At 37.8% G+C, this 20,390-nt stretch overlaps 1 protein-coding gene across 3 annotated transcripts in view; it reads left to right on the top strand.

Annotated features, from left to right (window-relative positions):
* Positions 1–7,449: 7,449 nt before the first annotated feature.
* The window catches only part of fbl (pantothenate kinase 3 fbl), a 176,394-nt gene continuing 163,453 nt past the window's right edge, over positions 7,450–20,390 (top strand). The window contains exon 1 of one of the 3 annotated variants that reach the window (XM_090371941.1): positions 7,450–7,520. The gene's annotated coding sequence lies outside the window, so the exon portion shown is untranslated. The other 2 variants (XM_090371940.1, XM_090371942.1) reach the window with 2 other exon arrangements.

Here is a 20,390-nt window from a genome sequence, read left to right as displayed (position 1 = left end):
TTAATGATACATCTCTAACAGAGACTCTCCACTCGCTTTCTCATAGATGTACTGTTTCTGCTGCATGCCTCTTCTACAGATACTTCTATGGGCACTGTTCTTCTGAATTGGCTTCTATAATTCCTGCTCTCTCTTTCAAAACAGTCCGAACACGTGCCGCCACCAGCCAACATCCATTTACTGTCCAACTTCAAACCCACAGAACCAACTTTTCATCTTCCTCATTTATTCATTCAACTGCCGTTTTCTGGAACAACCTTCCTTCATAGGTATTTCCTGAAAATTACAATCTACAGAAGTTCAAGTCCAATGTCAACAAATATCTTCTTTCGTCTTCTCAACCTCCAACCCAAGCACGGTACTAAGTACTATAGGTTCTAATACCTCTCGTGTTTGGGATTCACATAAAAAAAAAAAATAAATAAATAAAATAAAACACACGCAATTAACAAACATAAGATACAGCACGGCAGATGAATTTCATTATTCGGGTGGCCTAAAAATAATAGTTTTTTTTAGTTATTAGCCCCTTGAAGTAGATATAAGAACCGACACCGGGGAGAGGTTGACATTTCATTCCGGGGAAACAGTGTTGAAGTTTCACTTCAGTCGAAAAGATGGCACTGTCTCCTTACAGTGAATACTACAGCCAGCAAGCTGGTTTGGAATTTAAACTGTATTTCGGGGTCCTGCCTTTCAGAGGAGATACGAACTGGGCGGACTATTAGATCGATATTTAAATTCGTTACACCTTTTGTAAACCTGGTAGCAAAGATGGTCGGAAGAGAAGTTTTAAAAGCCGGGGCAGGGATGCTTGGGGATGTTATTAGTGGTCAAGACATTCGCGAATCCGGCAAGATGCGGTTTAAAGAAGCCAAAAGTAATTTGATGCATAAGACTAAAGATTTCATCGATCGATAGACAGGGAGCGGTATAAAATGGAGATCTCATCAGAGAAGAAAGGCCATTGTTACCAAGAGGCGCAGCATGAGAGATATCTTTGGTGATGACTGAGTGTCTTTCTTCCGAACTGCATTTATTTTGTGTCCCCCCAGTCAGCTTGTCGCACGAAAAGAGCACGTATGCCAGCTGTCAAACTCGATCGAGCTTGGACACAGGACCGCTCGATTTTTACGTTGCTGGCAGCGAGCATTACTTGGATCTCTCAAGAACGTTTCTTTATTTGAAAGTGAAAATTTTAAACGAAGACAGAACAGAGCTCAAGGAAAACGTTGGCTGCATTTACTTTTCAGTCAGGTTGGTCTGTATTTACAAGATACATTAGTAAGTCAATCACTAACTTGTATCCCTATCGCAGTTATTTGGAGACCCTATTGAATTATGGAAGTGACGCAAAAAAGACACATTTAACCATACAGAGGTATTACCATGACAGCGATCCTTCCGCTTTAACATTCAAAAACATGACCGCTAAAATGGGGCTTCTGCAGCGAATGAAAGCTGTTGCTGGATCGAAAGTAGTCGAATTATGGGTAGACTGCATCTAGATCTCTTTCATCAAGATAAGTATTTGCTGAATCAAGTTAATATGAAATTGAGATTAATTCGTGCTAAAAGCGAATTTTCTTTAATTTCGGCAGTGCCCTCGCAAAAGTTAAAAATAATTTTTGAAGACGTGATTCCCTTTTGTAAGAAAGATCAAGGTGTCCCCCCACCATTCAGTTAGCACATATATATGTGCTTCTGAAAGCTAATGCGAAGTACCCGATCACAAGCGTCGAATTAAAAACATTTACAGTTAATAAGACTGCGAAATATAACATGCGATAACCTAATTATAGGTCAAATTCATTATGAACAGCAAAGAAATAAGACAGTTACTTAGTCGCGACCCTATAACATCAGGTATACCAGTACTGGCCTCTGATGAGCTACCATCTCGGATAGTTGCTTCCTATATGCAGCGATCTGTAATATTTCCCCACACTGGGTGATCATGATTGTCGCCAGTAGTCGAAGAGGTGTATATTTTTGTTTGTATGGGACCAGCCCGACACTTCCATTTAGGTGTGAGACCACAAAGGGAAGTGGTCTCATTGTGGTTGCTGCTCGCAGTGACAGGATATATTCGAAGGGCAAGACAAATTGTCAACAGTTAAATTGACAAACTGTCAAGATGAATTCAGTGCAAAAGCACCTTATGTTATGTTTTGGTGTTGGTTTTTACGTACTTATTATTTATTTATTTTCTTTTTTTGTCTCAAATATGCTGAGAATATTTTGATTTTTAACTAAAGTTAACTATAATTAACTTAACAGTCTTAACTTAACTATACTGTTTTCTCAGAAGTAATGAGCTTTTGTACAGTGATTTTACCACTAGCTGGTTATTTATTCATTTTTTTATCATTATTTTTTAAAATTATTTATTATTATTATTTGTTTATTTTATTTTGTTTTTTGTTATTATTATTTTTTAAATTATTTTTATTTTATTTTTATTTTATTTTATTATTATTATTTATTATTATTTTTTTTTGCTGGTACCAGGTATAGCCAACCTGGGAGCGGGATTGCTGGCACCCACCGGTATTGCACTACATCCGGCGGGTGCGGGATTTTAGTGCGCTGAGTTGAGCACTGACAGTGAATAATGGACCCGGACCTGGCTCCTCGAGCCTGGGACGGGCATTAGGCGGCAGCTGCCCAGGTGTCGGCTGCTCGCTAGTTCGAAGAGGCCTGACACACTTTTTTCAAGCCGTTTCACAGAGGTTTTGTGCTGTCGCTGTTGTTCAAGGTGGAGATGGGCATTTGCCTAAGTGTCACCCTGACTCAAGAACATAAAAAAAAAAAAAAAAAAACAGCCTAAACATCATTGCTGCCAGGTACACCATTTCGTGGCAACGGTCTTCCCCTCATATATATATATATATATATATACAGGGTGTTTCAGTTAAACGTTTCAGAACTTCTAAGAGGGGTAGGGTACATCCTGACAACTCGAAATCATATAGCAATGTGGGGTCGGAAATGCTTTCCTGAAGCGGTGTTGTACACAGAAGCACCATAAAGAAAAGAGACCGTAAGTGAGAAATCGTTTTAATAATACATGAAAAGAAGCAAAAGGTACATGGATTAAAGTAAGTGTTCGAAGTTTCTTCCACGGGCTACAATGCACGCCTCACATCTCCGACGCATGGACATCCGAACATTCTGGAATACTCCAGGCGAATTTCGAATTTCTTCGGCAGCTACTGCGATTCTTGCACCCAGCTCCTCAGCATTGTCAACAGGGGTGTCATAAACTAGCGATTTCATATGACCCCAGAAATAAAAATCAAGACATGATAGGTCGGGTGACCGAGCAGGCCAACGCACGGGACCACCACGTCCGATCCACTGTTGACCAAATGTGACATCCAGGTAGTTACGAACATCTCCGCTATAATGGGCAGGGGCTCCATCGTGTTGGAACCACATCGATGCAGAAATCTGTTCATCTCTCAAAAGTTGTGGCAATACTTGCTGCAGAAAGATCAAGTAGATAGGTCCGGTTAGACGACACGGTAACAGGTAAGGTCCGATGAGGTGATCTCCCATAATACCGGCCCATACACTGACCGAAAATCGAATCTTTGCTGCACGACGTCGTATTGCATGCGGGTTCTCGACCGCCCAGATATGGTCGTTATGCGTGTTGAAAATTCCTTCCCTTGTGAAGGATGCCTCATCGGAAAACAACACTTCAGCAGGAAAAAGGGGATTTGTAGCACATTTTCCAAGGTACCACTGTGCGAAAGCAATACGAGGTTGAAGAAACTTCGAACACTTACTTTAATCCATGTACCTTTTGCTTCTTTTCATGTATTATTAAAACGATTTCTCACTTACGGTCTCTTTTCTTTTTATGGTGCTTCTGTGTACAACACCGCTTCAGGAAAGCATTTCCGACCCCACATTGCTATATGATTTCGAGTTGTCAGGATGTACCCTACCCCTCTTAGAAGTTCTGAAACGTTTAACTGAAACACCCTGTATATATAGTGTTGACCTGTAAAGTGTAAATACAATGTAATAAATTGAGAATGCTGCAAAGTAAAAGCATATTTCCTGAAATTAAATAAAATTAAGATTAACATAAAAATAATAAAATATCACTTAATGCTGTAGGTCCTAAGATTTTAACTACGTCTTTAAGAGGTCGGCAGCCAAAACCGAAGGAACCACAGCAATAAGCAAGGTCTCTGTATGATGTGTACATACGAAACGTATACATCATAGCCGACCCGACAAAGACCAAAAAGGAAGGAATAAAAAGAATATAATTCAAAAATAAATAAATAAAAGTCAAATGGAGAATTAAACTAAAATAATACCGATTAAATAATACTGATTTTTAGCATAATTCTGTATTTTACGTTTATTTATTTATTTTTGAATTGCATTCTTCTTTTTATTCCTTCGTCTCTGCCGGGTCGGCTATGATGTATACGTTTCGTACGTGTACATCATAACAGAAACAGAGACTTTGCTTATTGCTGTGGTTACTTCGGTTTTGGCTGCCAACCCCTTGAAGACGTAGTTAAAATCTACAGCATTAAGTACTATTTTATTACATTTTATTATTTTTATGTTAATCTGAATTTTATTTAATTTCAGGTAATCTGCTTTTACTTTGCAGGCATTCTCAATTTATTCCATTGTATTTACACTTGACTGGTCAACACCCCTACCATATACATATTATACCGTATACACTGTTCATATACATTTATGGGTATTTCTGCTATAACTAGTAGTGCCCCGGATCCATAATCCAGTTTAATAAATTAATAATTTTTCGTTCTTTTTTAGAAGTTCAGTTTTGTCACTGAACGAATATGTCACTGAATATAAGGCAAGTATGCGTCGTATATCCTTTCGAATTCGATTAACGTGCAAGCATGCTCTCTGCTTTTCGTAACATTCATAGAAGAGTATATCATCTGATAATTTTACGACTGCAGCACTGTGGGAAAGCATGCCTATTGACTCACTTCTTCACACATTTGTTGCATTAGCATTAGCATTAGTAGAGGCATTTGATGCAAGAAAGCAAGCTTATGCAGCATCAGCCAAAAAAAAAAAAAAAAACCCCACTTCCACTGTGGGTATGTTGATCTCTACTTTAAAGTAGAGATCAACATACCCAAGTTTGTTGATCCCTACTTTAAAGTTGAGATCAACAAACCTGCCTCCCCTACCCCATCTCGATGTTTTTAAATACGCTGATGGACAAAATTAAGAGAATAAAATGTTTTCATGAATATTGTGAATAGTGTGGCCGAAGGTGATTATTTTATGTAATAGGCATCCTGGTAGGCATATTACATAAAATAATCACCTATTACATAAAATAAAGAGTATTCAATAGAAATCGATCTGGTTAAGCAAATTATTCATGCCGAAAAAAAAAAAAAAAAAACAGGTTGCAACCACATCACTTCATTCCAAAAAACCAAATTATGATATTAGGGTCCCCTATAAATGATTACATCTACCCATATTTATTTTGTCTGTAAATTGCGTGCTGTGTCCTCTGGTAGATTTGCCTGTTTGCTGGACGAAAAAAAACCCAGTTTATGGGGGGGGGGGGATCTTGCTATCTACGCATGAGACCGACTACTTCAGCCACGGAGTAAAAAAAGGCCATTAAAGTTCCTCGCGTCATCGACGGGATTCGAACCCGGGCCTTTTCCACCTGGTGTGGGGAGGACGGTGACGATACTACTGTGCTACACGCGCAGACCATCACTTCATTCCAGTGTTTTTGGCTTGCTCAGTGGGATTGCCATATCTCCAGTACTCAGGATGGTAAATCACCGTCGTTTCGATGATTCTTTGAAATCGCCGGCAGTCGCAGGTGGAGGTGGCACGTTGGCTTAATGTGTTACGCAGTGTCGTCTTGGCACTATGGAAGCAGTGTCTGCGAATAGCACAGTGGTATCGTGATCGTCCTTCCCACACTAGGTGGAAAAGGCCCGAGTTCGAATCCCGTTGATGATGCGAGGAATTTTAATGGGCTTTTTTCACTCTGTGGCTGAGTTAGTCGGTCTCAGGCGTAGATAGCAAGATTCCCTGATCCCAGAAACTGAAGTTTTTTCGTCCAGCAAGACATACAAATCGGCCATAGAACACGCGCAATTTACAGACACAAAATATGTGTTTATGTAATGAATTATGAGTGACCCTAATATAATAATTTGATTTTAAATTTTATGGAAGTAATTTCAGAAGACAATAATCATTAAAGAAGAGCTGGTCAAGGTCACCCGAGAGCTATTTCAATCAGAACAGACTGCTATCTGCTTCTAACATCAAGACGGAACCCTATGGTGTCCTGTCATCAACTCTCTCCTAAGGGTTGATGCGGCCACAGGTGAAACACTTCCAACCTTCTGTGTTAAGAAGGCTCATTTCAAGAGGACTTTATGCAATGAAGCAAGTGGTCTGCATCCCAATAGCCTCAAACCACAGTAGAGCTCGTTGAAACTGGTGCCATGAACATGTGACTTGGAGCCCTGACAAATGGGGTACAGTTCTGTTTGCCGATTAGTCCCGTTTTATCCTAAAACAGATTCTAGACGTTATTTCACCTGGAGACAACGAGAAATTCGGACCGTCCCTCTAACATCAGAGACACTCACGGTGGAGGCGGTGTTCTCGTGTAGGGCGGAATAATGATCAATTGCCGCACCCTTTTTCATGTAATTGATAGGCACCTGAACTGCGCAGAGGCACCAGAACAAATACTCGAACCATATGTGCGACTTTTAGTGGTGCTGTTGGCCCAGGTTTTCATGCACGACAATACCACTGCACAGAGAGCTAAGTTGTGGAGGAATACCGTGAAACTGAAGGTTTCCAACGACTGCCGTGGCCGGCACGGTCATCAGACTTAATTTCGATGAAACATGTGTGGGACGCCTCGGGTGTCCAGTTGCACGCTGTCGTTAAAGTCCTCGATCACTTGGTAAGCTAAGGTCTGATGGAAGAATGGGATTTGTTGCCCCCAGAATCCTATAGACACTCATATATCGAGCATCGTTCACCGCTCTCAGGCCTGTTTAGACGTTGGAGGGGATCATACTCTGTGCTGATGTCATGTGACAATATTTTCGACCATCTTGTATTGATTTCTGTAATGTTATCTTTTTGGGAATTCTTATACAACTCCTTTAAATGTCCCTTATACCTGTACGAAGTTTCTTGCTGTCTCCTCATTTCATCGTTATTCTGTGGTATAACACCATACCAAAACCAAATTTTGTCCTGTTTCATAGCAAGCTGCATGAGCTACACCATGTTTTCTGTTAATATTTTCGAGCAATGTACAGACTGTACACTGCTCGAAATACACTGTGTACATACAATATACTGACTCCTGCCGACATCAGTGTTATCATGTATGTATTTAGGGGAATCGAGATGGGGGAAAGGCAAATCAGCCTTCTGGTGCCTGGACAATATGATGGGGGAAGAGTTCTGTAATTGGAATCGGGCTCCTGTGGGAAAAGCGGGTAAGTCCGTTGAGTGTTTGCCGGCGGTACTTGCTCGATCTCGGTGTCTTGTCTGTATTTGTATGTAATGTATTTTTCAGTTTGTGTGCGCAGTTGCTGTACGAAAAAAGGTTGTAAACCTTTTGTGCTTACTCGAGACGACTAACTTCGGTGCGGTATGAAGAAATCACATGAATTTCTATTTGCACAACGGAATTCTAACCCAGATTTTCCCACATGATGTGGAAGAAGTAGTGTAAACACTTTGTTAGCCATGAAGACTTTTTAACTGTTATAAATCCCAATATGTTTTTACAGTTAAAAATTATTACAAATAAAATTTCGTGTCAGCTTATATATTATGTTTGTCAATTTTCCCTCATAATGGAGAGGTCGCTATGAAACCATCTTTTTGTGTTAGGGGTGCAAGTTTAATAATGAAGTGCATTAGGATTTGTTTTGAATTCATTTTATGATGTGATTAATATTTGTAATGGCGATATTTTGTTGTTTAAATACGTTTGTGTATTCGGATGTAATTTTATTTCAATTTGTTATATTTTAATAATTAGGTTATATTGGGCTTTCTGTCATAGCGTGTTTCTCACACGACAGCCGGTGAGTTTGCTGATAAAATTCTGTAAACAAGTGCATGCCGCTTTAGTGAAAATATATATGAGATGTGTACATCCATACTACATACACGTGTATGTTTTTGGTATTCAGTAGTTTATGTGGAAGGGCGATTATTTTTGTGCTGTGATGATTAGTAGTATAATAAAGTCACATTTGTTATGTATAGTCCAACATGCCTTAAAATTGGTGTGCATGTGTTAGTGAGAGTATAATGGCAATGAAAAAGTTTGTTATTTTAATATTAAAACGGAACGCCATTTTCAAAAATTAAATACTTAGGAGGAATAAAAGAATCCCTTCATGTCCATTGGTTAAGGTTTTACCCCCCCCCCCTTTTTTTTTTTTTAACTGGCGATACCTTGTACTAAGGCCAACAGATGAAAAGTAACAGTGAGATACTTTCGGCAGGTACAAAGCCCCTTTTTATTGAAATTACATCATATCTTTATGTTGGTCCTGTGTTTACATTTTTCGGCTTTTTTTTTTTTTTTGTTTTTGTTTTCAGTGTAAGGTTGAATGCTATAAAAGTAGGCATGGTGGGTGTTTTTAGGTCTTCATTTTTCAAAAAAATTCCGCCCCCCCCATTTTCTAAGAAACGTTCTCTTTTGTAGTGTGCTCTCTTTCAGTTCTCTTTTTGTACAGTCTGCACATTAAGGCTGGGCTTTGTCAGTTGACTGTTCTAAGTTGTATTTTCATCTAGTCCATTGCCCACTGAATGTCCTACTCAGTTTCCTCATAATAATGAGGATTTTTCTTGCAGTACAAATAAACTTTGCTTCAATAAATAAACTGCACCTTCATTCAAGAAAAAACATTTTGTCCTGATTGATGAGTATAAAAATGTAGTAGGGTTACCATGTAAGAAACTTTATGTTCACTGAAGTTCCTATCATTATTAATTTACCCAGACTTAGATGGTGTTAAGCTGTCAAATTCTGAAGATTGTTTTCAGATTCCAATTTGAATGTTCTTAAACAGGATGCTTTCACTATGCCCATGTGATTGTGATGTGATTCTGGATAAGAATATTTTGAATCAAGCATGCTTTCTTTTGAGAAAGTATTTTTGTACCATGCTTGTATTGTTTTGCATAATGGAACAGGCTTGGGGAACAAGACCGCATTATGGTGACTGAGGTTCGGTTCCTGAAGGAGCATTCTAATGAGATGTTCATTCTCCAATCAGTATTCTAGATGACGTAGGGATGTGATCTAGGATACTGATTGGAGAATGACTTGTAATGGAGCATAGTCTGATGGAAAATCACCTTAAAGTTGTGTGAAGAGATGTATGTAATGTTATTAGAAAAAACATTAATCTTGTCAGGTGTGTAGTCTTTGAGGCGGGGGTTGGGGAGGAACGAAATGAATTTTTTACCACTGAAAAATTAGACTTCATAAAGAAGCACATGTCCTCCCATTTTCGTATTGACAAACTGAAATATTTTTAATTAAAGTAATGAGCAAATGGCGCAGGGTAATTTTTCTATATTAGCCAGGTCTCAGCAGTAGCAATAATAAGGTTATAATCCAACAAGGTTGGTTGGTTGATATATGGCCACGGTTAGTAATGCAACAAAAATAATTGAAGTACTTTCAGGATTGTATTCCTCAAGCTTCTAATATCTGGTGGGGGGGGGGTGATTGACTAAATTCACTTGCCCCATACCCCAGTGGATCTTCAAAAAAATATTTTGCCCAATTTTTTCCATAGCAGTTTGCAAATTGAACATTTACCATGCTACATTTTTTCTGAAGTAGTCATAGATACTTTAATTTGCAGTATACCTTTGGGGATATAAATGGTGGATACTGATGGATATACCTTCGGGGATATAAATGCTGGATACAACATAACTCTCGAATAAGTGCCTGATCAACAGCCAAATGTTAAAATTATTGTTTTTGCATGTTGTATGCACTACACATAAAATTAACTGGTAAATAAAGAATAGTATATACAAGTAACCATGTTTTTATGGCATGCTGCCTCATGTCAAAGTATAGTAGTGTATATCTTAGTATTATTATACCATAGTAGTATATAATTTTGTATTATTTTAACATAATATTGTATATCTTAGTCTTATTATGCCATAGTATCGAAACCTTAGCTTTCCACATAGTGAGAAGTGCTCCTTCAAAAATAAGATAGTTCTACCAAAGATTTAAAGTAAGGTGGCCCAACTTCTTCAGTGTTATGGGCCACACGTGATAATTTTATCTTGTAACACTGTGTGAGGCTAATGGTATGTAAAGGTTCTAACTTTATGAAGCCTAAAGCTTTGTCACTCATTCTAGATAACACAGGTCAGCATGCATTTTTCATGGATAAAAGAAGTGTGTAGATAGATCTCTGGCTGCTGACTCAGAATCTGTTTCTGGTTTTTCTTTAGCAGGTCTAATTTTTGTGATGAGACCAATTACATGAACATGATGAGACTGATCGTGCTACTTGCAAAGCTATTCTGCCAACCTAAATGAATTTATTTATTATTTATTTATTATTATTGTTTGTATATTCATATTTATGTAATTGTTTGAATGTATCTACACCTATTATTTCATAACTAATTATTTGATTATAAATTGTTTCAGGTAAGTTTCAGTGAATTATGGAAATGCAGTCATTGTAATGCTTTGAAAGTGTTTAAAAATCATCCCAATAAATTCTGCTGTGTGCACAGCTCTTTCTACAATCACAATGAATATCCTGAAAATTTACCACTTAACACATTCACTGCTTCCTGAATGCAAATATGTCACTTCGAATTTTAATCCACTTCGGAGGGTAAATCATCCTACCTTTAGAACTTTTTCTTCCAATATGGCAGAATAAAAACCAGATATGTTTGCCAAGCGACTTTCGCCAGAGGCTGATTAATTCAGTCATAGTGAGAAGAAAGCCCAAAAATGTTTCTGCCCTTTCCAGTCCACACTGACTCAGTCCCATGGTTTTCAATCTGTGATTAAAACCATCATTTGGAAAAGCCAGCAGCAAAGGTGTAAAACTTTGACTCCTCTCTAGGTCAGTGTTTTCAAACTTTTTTTTCTGATATGGACGAACTTTTAAATTTGAGGTGTAAACCAGACTACTCTTATATTTGAGGTACAGGCCATGGACCACAAAAAATATTAATTTATGAGTGCAAACATGTCAATAACTATTTTTTAAATACATTGATTTATACAGTAAGTCCCTGACTTATGTAAGCCCGAGTTATGTAATATCAGACTGACTTAAATTTTTTTTCAATATATTTTTTTTTTTTTTAGAATTGTAAAATTAAAACAGTAAAAAAAAATAAGCAATCAATAACGACGAACACGGCACACGCAAAATTGCACAAGTCAGATATGGAGTAACAAGTTTACGAAGCTTAAAAAATAGGAATGAAGAGAAGATTCTGAAAATTTGTTTTTTATATGACTGAAGATTTTAGTGAAGGGGATACACATTTCACCATAATAATGTAAAACCCACAGAATTCCAGCTATCGGTATTATTGCAAATGCAATAAGATCAAATTCACTACCTGTTTATAACAGATTGCACTAACAGAAAAGCCCAACAAACTGGTTTGTTATTTGGTTTTTAGGAACATTAGCAACTAAGGCCATATTGCTCCGGGATATGCGGTGGTCATTCCCTGACCTTTCTGCATCCTCCATATTTGGTGGTGACGGGCTCGAACCCCAGTTTAATCAAGAAGCGTGTGCTATGCACTCCTGCTCCTTCCCACCTGGCTACGGAGGTACCCAACAAACTGGAAACTGCAAATTCTTTTTATTGTTTTATGGTAGTGACCTCCATAAATGTGTTTTAGTAAAATACGAGCTTGTATGAGATGATAATAGTGTGTTTTTGTCTTAACCCTGTGAAGTTCTTTACAGAAAATTTCATTTTGACTGTTATCATGGTGCCGACTAAGAGTGACAGCGGTATTACAGGTTCTGGACCATTTATCCGGCAAGCTTGGGACCGGAGGTGAACCAGATTTCTGGATTTTCCGGTTTTCTGGACCAAGGCTTAATATATATTTAAAACATAAAATAAACAGTGAAAAGTAAAGAAACAAACTGTATTTAACAGATACAAATTAATACACTTCTAAAGCAGGGTCTGTTTAATCAATATTAATCCACTAATCTTCATCTGAAGACAATTCTACATCTGGGATGACAGGTACAGAAGAGAAGCAGCACAGGTATTGCAGATTGAAGGTTGAGGCTCAGACTAAACTTCACTTGAAAGTTTCTGGTTGATCTTTGGAAATATGTCCCGCAGAGTCTATTGTTTCATATACTTTGGTTTTTCTTTAATGAAAACCTCTTGTATTTTATACATCCACATTATATGCTGCTCACTGATAAAGCTCTTTTGCTCCGTTCACCGAATCAGTTCCTCAGTCAGGTCGATGCACCTATCTATGGACACTTTCTCTTCTTCTTTCAGTGCACTATCATCACTCTCATCTGATTTTTCTTATCAGCATTCATTACCATATCTACAATTTCACTATCAGTGAGTTGGAGCACAACTGGAGCATCACCATCAATGTTTATTCACTTTTGTATAGCCCCTTCGTCAATGGCTACTTCACATGACAAACCTTTTGCATATTCCAGTAAGTTCTTCACTATTTCTTCCTCACTAGACATACGAAAACCACAGAAGTCAGGTTCATCATCATCATCACTGCCAAGAAATAAGTTAGATGGCCATAGTTTATGCCAGCCGTTTAACAAAGTATTCTTGGGTACATTGTCCCAGGCTTTGCTGCACTCGAAAGTGCATTTTTAATAACATTAAATGCTTTCTGAAATTCTTTTATTCCTGTACCTTTACTGCAAGTGTCTAGCATTTTCTGTAGAAATACATCCCTGTACCTGCACTTGAATGCACAAAGAATGACTTGGTTTAAAGGCTGAATTAGCAAAGTACAATTGGGATGCAAGTAAACAGCGCATACATTGTCCTTGACTAGAACTTCAGCAGGAGGGTGTGCAGAGCAGTTATCAAGCATTAAATAATTTTGCAGTCATCAGGTAGTCCCACAGATTTACAGTGAGCCCTGGCATCAGGCACAAAGTTCTTTAGATACCAATCGGTGAAAATCTGTGTTGTAATCCAAGCTTGCTTATTTGTCTTATAAATCACAGGAAACACCCTGACTCCCTTAATTTCCCTAGGATTCTGACTTTTCCCAACAGTGAGTAATTTGCACTTGTGGGTGCCGGCTGCATTGGAACATGCAAGAATCATAAGTAGTTCCCTGGAATCTTTATACCCAGTTGGTGCTGACTCATCTGGCGTTACATACGATTTTCTTGGTACGTAATGCCAGAAAAGAAGTTTCATTTGCATTGTAACCTGTTCAGCTGACAGGCCCTCATCAGAAACCAACTTGGAAAATTCATCTAAATGCGCCTCTGCAGCATTGTGGTGTGCAGAAGCCTTTTCTCCACAAACTTTCAGCTTGCGAATGCCGTGCCTTTGTTTAAATCTGTTGAACCACCCAGATGAATATTCACATGGAGTTGTCAAATTTAATTCCTCGTGAAAACGTTTAGCTTGGGCCATTATAATGGAACGATCAGGTGGAAACTTCACTCCAATGCTGCCTGATCTATTCAAACAACATTCTGTCCACGTCTACACTCTTCGACTGGTGTAAAGTTTTTTGCTTGTCTATTAATTTAGGCACATCACTGTCACCATAGAATTTAAGTATCTGTTCCTTCTGTTTCTTTGATATCATAGATAGTAGATGTATCAAAACCATACTCCTCACTCAAATGCTGCACTGAAGCATCTTTATCAAGTCTCATAACTAACTACTTTCTTCGATATACTGAGCGCAAAATGTTTCCTTTTAGACATGGAAAATTAAATGAAAATTATAATAAATTTGGACAAATAATCACATAAACAGCAGCTGTCATACTGAAACTGATGTGTGATTGATTGCTATGATTCACGCTTGCTATATTCTGTACCTGCATTTTTGCAAAGAAAAGCCCACCAGATTCGAAACTAGCAAGTTTCAAAAATAGCCGGTTTTCTGGAAGTCAGATAAATGGTCCGGTACCTGTAGTAAATCTACCAAGAAAAGGAAAGCGATCGATTTGGATCAGAAAATTAAAATAATAAGGATGTATGAAAATGGTCAAACATTAACCAGTAATTGTGAGGAATTTAGATTTGTCAGTATCAACAGTGAACACAATAATAAAGGACAAAGACAATAAGAGAAGCGGTGACAGGATTGGCACCAATGAAGTCAACTATAATAATCAAGGCTTCTTTTTTTTTTGTCCTCGCCTTTTCCCATTATTATATGGGGTCAGCGTTTTTATTGTTTTGGCATGCAATTTTTATGGCCGGATGCCCTTCCTGATGCCAACCCTCACCCTTTATTCGGGCTGAGGATATGCGATGGTCATTCCCTGACCTTCCGCATCCTCCGTATTTGGTGGTCACAGGCTCGAACCCCGGTCTAATCAAGAAGCGTGTGCTATGCACTACTGCTCCTGCCCACATGGCTACGGAGGCGCCAACTATAATAACCAAGGCTATGAAATACACATCAGTTTTTACAGTACAATGACATGCGTTCTTTCTTCCTTTTAAGTTTTTTCCTCTTATGTGCCACTCCGGTTACTTCAGCACTGTCCCCAGATAAAGGTTTTAATTGAACTAATTAAAAATATAACTAATTAATTGAAAAATATTTAACTATTTTTCTTCATTCTTCTGAGAATATTGTGGTTTTTTTTTTAATTTTGGCAGATCATACAGTTTGGGATATACATTGAAATCTCGTTAATACAAACTCGTTTTATACAAAGTACTCGTTTATATGAAGCAGCACATACCATTCCCCTGCAAAAGGATAGGCTTTTCTATGTAATATATTATTTTATTACAAAATTCGGTTAATGTGTATTACAAAGTTCTTTTTCACCCCGTGAGAAATAAATATTGTCATTTTGTATGTTTAATACAAATCTTGGCAGAGCTGTCCAATTATTGCCTCTGGCCACCTGGCTCCCTACTTCCCAAAGGATGGCACTGACTTGTTAGAAATTAGTTTTGTGTAAACAAAAGCAGTTTAGAGTGCACTCGGAAAAACATCTTTCTGAAGGATGAGTTGTGTTAAATTAACAGAAGAATAAAAAAAGTTTTTCTAAGTTGTTTACACTCACTCCCTCTCTCTCCATGGGAATAAGGTCAGTTGCAATTGTTACCCCAGTTCAAAGAGTCTTTTGCTACCCTATACAGCAATCTATTTTTTGTGCCATTTTATCTGAGCTGATGTCTTTTTTGGAACTTGTGCCTTTAAATTAATTTAAAATTTGTTTATATTAAATCTTATCTAGCAGTGTTATGGCGACAAAACGTAAATGGATGGAATTAAGCCATTAATTCCATCCATTTAAAACAAAAATTTTACAAGAGGCTGATAGAATGGAAAGAAGCAAAATGGACATTACAAAGGAAAACAACATCCCTTTACTTACTTTATCTACAATATTGTAAAACCGAAAAAGGCTTGATGAAAAACAGGAAACAAATTCGTGGTACAAAACACGAGGTGCTTGAAACAAAACTTTTCAAGTGGTACCAACAAATGCATGCATCTAATTTGCCAATAATTAGGTCCGATTTTGCAAGAAAAGGCAAATTATCTAGCTCAGCAACATGGAATTAGCGACATCAAATGCAGCAGTGGATGGCTGCAAAGATTTAAAGACAGGAATAATTTGGGGCAAGTCTGGATTATTGGACAAAGAAAAGGCTTAAGACTGGTTGTGTTCTGTATGGTCCATTCTTGAAAAATATGAGGCAAAGGATACTTTTAATCTTGACAAGACAGGTTAATTTTATAATTTGCTGTTTGAGGAGAGCCTTGTCATAGTAGAAAATTAAGTAAACAAAGACTCACTGTTTTGTTATGCTGCAATTCAGATGGCATTACAAAACTACACCCACTTGTGATTGGTAAGTTTTCCAAGCCAAGATGTTTTAAAGAAGTTACCAACTTTCCTGTTATGTGGCCAATAGAAGTGCTTGGCTTACAGTCAAAAATTTTCAGTCTTGGTTATCAAAAGTGGACAGAAGAATGGCTTCAGAAAAAAAGAAACATTTTGACGATTCTAGATCGCTGTACAGCATATTCTGCCAAGACACTTAAGCTGAAAAATATATACAGCTGTTGTTTTTACCTCACAATACCACCAGTTTTATGCATCCACTGAATCAAGGCATTATTTATAAACTCAAGAGCATATGGAGCCTGCCTGATAAGGTACTTGATCTGCAACATAGAAGGAGGGAACAATTTGCAGCCAAATTGGAATGTCTTGGATGCTATCTGTAATCTTGTTATTGCTTGGGACAGTATTGCATCAAGTGTTATAATCAACTGCTTTAGAAAGAGTGGCTTTGGAGAGAATATCATCGAAAAACATGGCCCAGCAGACGAATGTGATAGCAACATTGAGGAATGGAGGAATTTGAAGGAGCACATGGATTTTGTTTGGCGAATTTGAAGAGTTTGCGAAGGTGGATGATGAAGTTGCTACCACTGCAACGCCAACAGCAGAAGAGCTGCTGAGCACCAAGCAAAACGATGATGTTTTTGTTATCAGTGACAGCGAAAGTGAAGAAGTGCACACACACACTGCCATCTAAAAAAGATGCCCAAAATGCATTGAACATAATAGAGAATGTGTTGGCCTGCAGTAACGTTGATAAAGTAACAACTATTGCATTTGATAATGTCTGTACTGTAGTTAAAAATGCATATAGGATAGAAACTGTGCAAACAACATTGGATTGTTTCTTTAGATTAATATACTAAAAAGTGAATGGTTTTGTCTCCTTGTATATTAAGATTGTAATTATTTTTACTGTGATACTAAAATATTGTATATATCAAAATATAACCCCAGGGGTTCACATCTGGTGAGTATGGGCTTGACACACCCAAGCTCCTGAGCTGGATATCATCATTCTTCTTTTTCTTGGTGATTCCCATCTACTTTGTCTCTCTCTCTCTCTCAGGGTAAATCGGGAATTTTTTTTTTTTTTGGCTGGGGCAGCATAAACCTCAGGCTTCCTTGCACCATATAGTTAATAATAATAAATAAACTGTACAATATTTTCATTTCTGTTAATTGCTTTTTTCTTAGTTTATCTTACAAATAAAATAAAATCTTTAAAAAATATGTTATTCCTATTACTGTATTGTTAGACAAGGCTTTTGTTTTTAATTTATTTTTGATATTATTGTTATTTTTTTATTATTCTTAGGTATACAGTATGTACCAAAAGAAAAAAAAAAAAAAACGGTAAAATTTTGACACTTTTGGGGAACCCGTTTCTACAAACCTTGTTATTACAAACTTGAAAATTAAAAACTTGAAAATTGAAGTCACTTGAACTTTGTATTAACGAGATTCGCCTGTAGTAACAATATTTTATTAGTCATTCCCAAGTTACGTAAAATCTTACTTACACAAAGAGTCCTGGAACTTACTGTTAGTAAGTTCCAGGTACAGTAAGTCCCCATCGGGGACTTACTGTACTTAATATATGTAGGATATATTAGGTTGTTATAGGCATATCTGTATCTCCCATCACTGAGATTCCTAAAAAAAAAGCTAGCTGTGTGTTTTTTTTACGTCCTGTGGACCATGGGTTGGGAAACAATGCTCTAGATGGCCAGAATAAGGCGTTGGTACGTATGGATTATATGAATGGTTGAGCAAGAAGAAAAAGTTGATGCCATTTGCCATATACCCATGAATACGTAGAGAGCTAAAAGACCACAACGGTGATTGTTACTCTTATAATGTGAATGCAACTGGATTCTCAGCAAAGAATAAGCACAAGCTTGTTTATCCAAGCCTGGATTTAGTGATGTTGTCCTCATGGTGATGGTATGCCAATTCCAATATCTTCACAGCATGGACTAGATTTTTTAGAAGATGAATGGGAATGCATTGAAGGTGCAATTGGCAGATACCTGATAACTTTAGCCAATCCTGAGTGAAAAGACATTGTAGTTGGAGCTGTTGTCACAAGGTAAGTTGAATGACCTCATTAGAGGTCTAGCCCTTTCCAGAAATAAAGCTGAAATTCTTGCCATGATACTAAAGCAGAAACACTTATTTGAAAAGAACATCAAAGTGTCTCACTTTTGAAAAAAAGAAACCAAGTTTTGGTGACATTCTTTGCAGTAAATAGTATACTCTCAACTGTCATATGATATTATTCGAATTTGTAGAGAATTTTCATGAGTACATATTATTATTATTATTATAAGCTATATGGTGCAAGGAAGCCTGAGGCTTATGATACACCAGCCAAAAAAAAAAAAAAAAATTCCCCAGTTACCCTAAAAGAGAGAGAGAGAGAAGTAAAAGGGAATCACCAAGAAAAAGAAGAATGATGACATCCAGCTCAGGACCCTGGGTGTACCAAACCCATACTCACAAGATGTGAGCCCCTGGGGTTTAATTATATTTGAATGGTGCATCTTCATTGACTCTGCACAATGAAATTTGAAAGCTGTTCTCTTGCATAACAGGATCCCCATAGGGGATGTATTAAAGGAGATGTATTATAACATGAAGGCGCTGGAATATATTATAACATGAAGGCATACCATCACCACGAGAACAGCATCAGTGGAATATTTGTGGACACCTCAAAATAATGGGCATGCAAAAATGGTTCACAAAATATTGTTTCCTAGATGAGTAGTGTGTAGTATGTTCCATTAGTGAATCCAATGAAGATTTTCCTTTCACCTCTCCACATTAAACTTAATGTAATGAAGGGTTTGTGAAAACAATGGGTAGAGTGAAGTCGAGAGAATGTAATTACTTAGTGAGAAATTTCCAAAAATCAGTACAACAAAAGCGAAGGAGGGTGTATTTATGGGGGCCTCAAACCAGAGAGCTTCGATGGGATGAAATCTTTGAAAAATGCAGCAGTATGTTAGAACTAAGGCATGGCAGGCTTTCACATGGCTTTGCAGAAACATTTTGGGTAACCACAGGTCTCCTGCATACAAAGATGGATACTGTATGTTGCCCGAAATTTCATTTGTTGCATTCGCATTTAGACTTCTTTCCTGGAAACTTTGGCACAGTAGGTGACGAGCAGGTGGAACAATTCCATCAAGACATTAAGTCAATGAAAAATTGCTAACATGGTTTCTAGAATGAACATAAGGGCACAAAAGGTGATATAGTTGTACACGTTGGCACTAATGATATTAAGAGTAGGAGACCGCCGGAATTACTTAACAAGTACAGGTCACTGTTGAAAAAAAGCCGTGAATTAGGGTTGAATTTGAAAGTGTCTGCAATTCTGCCCAGACACGATAGGAGGGAGTATATGATGAGGGCCCTGTCGATCAATTCGGCCCTGGAAAGATTGTGCAAGGCTCAAGGGGTAGAATTTTTTTCAGCCTGGTCTGTACTTGTTAACAGGAGAGACTGCTTCTACAGGGATGGGATACACTTAAATAGAAAGGGTGCAAGAATGTTTGCTGATGCTATCGAGCCAGTGTTAGGTGGGTCGGAAAACTGCTAGATTGGGGGGATACAAGGACTAATAGATTAACAGTAGCCACTGGCAGAGGTGAAAGTGATTCTTGCACTGCTTCTATTGGAATGAGCCGCAGCCTGGAAAATAAGAAGCAGGATATTTCAGAGATTGCTGCTGGGAATCATTGGGGTACAAGTAAACACATGGGTTGTGTTAGGGTAGAGAAGAAAAAGAACAGGTGCATGTATACTTGCGTGTACACCAATGCTAGGAGTTTAGTAAATAAATTTGATGAATTTGAGGTATTGCTCAAAACATCAAAGGCAGATATTGTGGGGATTTCAGAGACGTGTAACACAGATATAAGGAATGCAGAACTGGAATTTGGGGAGTACAATGTCTACAGAAAGGATAGACAGGATAGGAAGGGAGGAGGAGTTATGCTATTAGTTAAGAAATACATAAAATCCAAGGAAGTGAAGCCAGTCGATATTGCTGGACAGTGCAGTGTCGAGTCAGTTTGGTGTGACATAACCATTGGGAGATCAAAATTGAGAGTAGGAGTGTGCTATAGGCCTAATGACTCTGATGAATATAATAAGAAACTGTACAGGGAAATAGAGTGGGCCAGTAAATCAGAGAGTCTTATAATGGGGGATTTTAATTTCCCAGATATTGACTGGAATTTGG

This window comes from Mastigoproctus giganteus, chromosome 4 (assembly GCF_048544385.1).
Source record: "Mastigoproctus giganteus isolate SK-2022 chromosome 4, ASM4854438v1, whole genome shotgun sequence".
Lineage (NCBI taxonomy): Eukaryota > Metazoa > Arthropoda > Arachnida > Uropygi > Thelyphonidae > Mastigoproctus > Mastigoproctus giganteus.
Note: the sequence above shows the minus strand (reverse complement) of the source record. Positions and strands in the feature narration are given on the sequence as shown.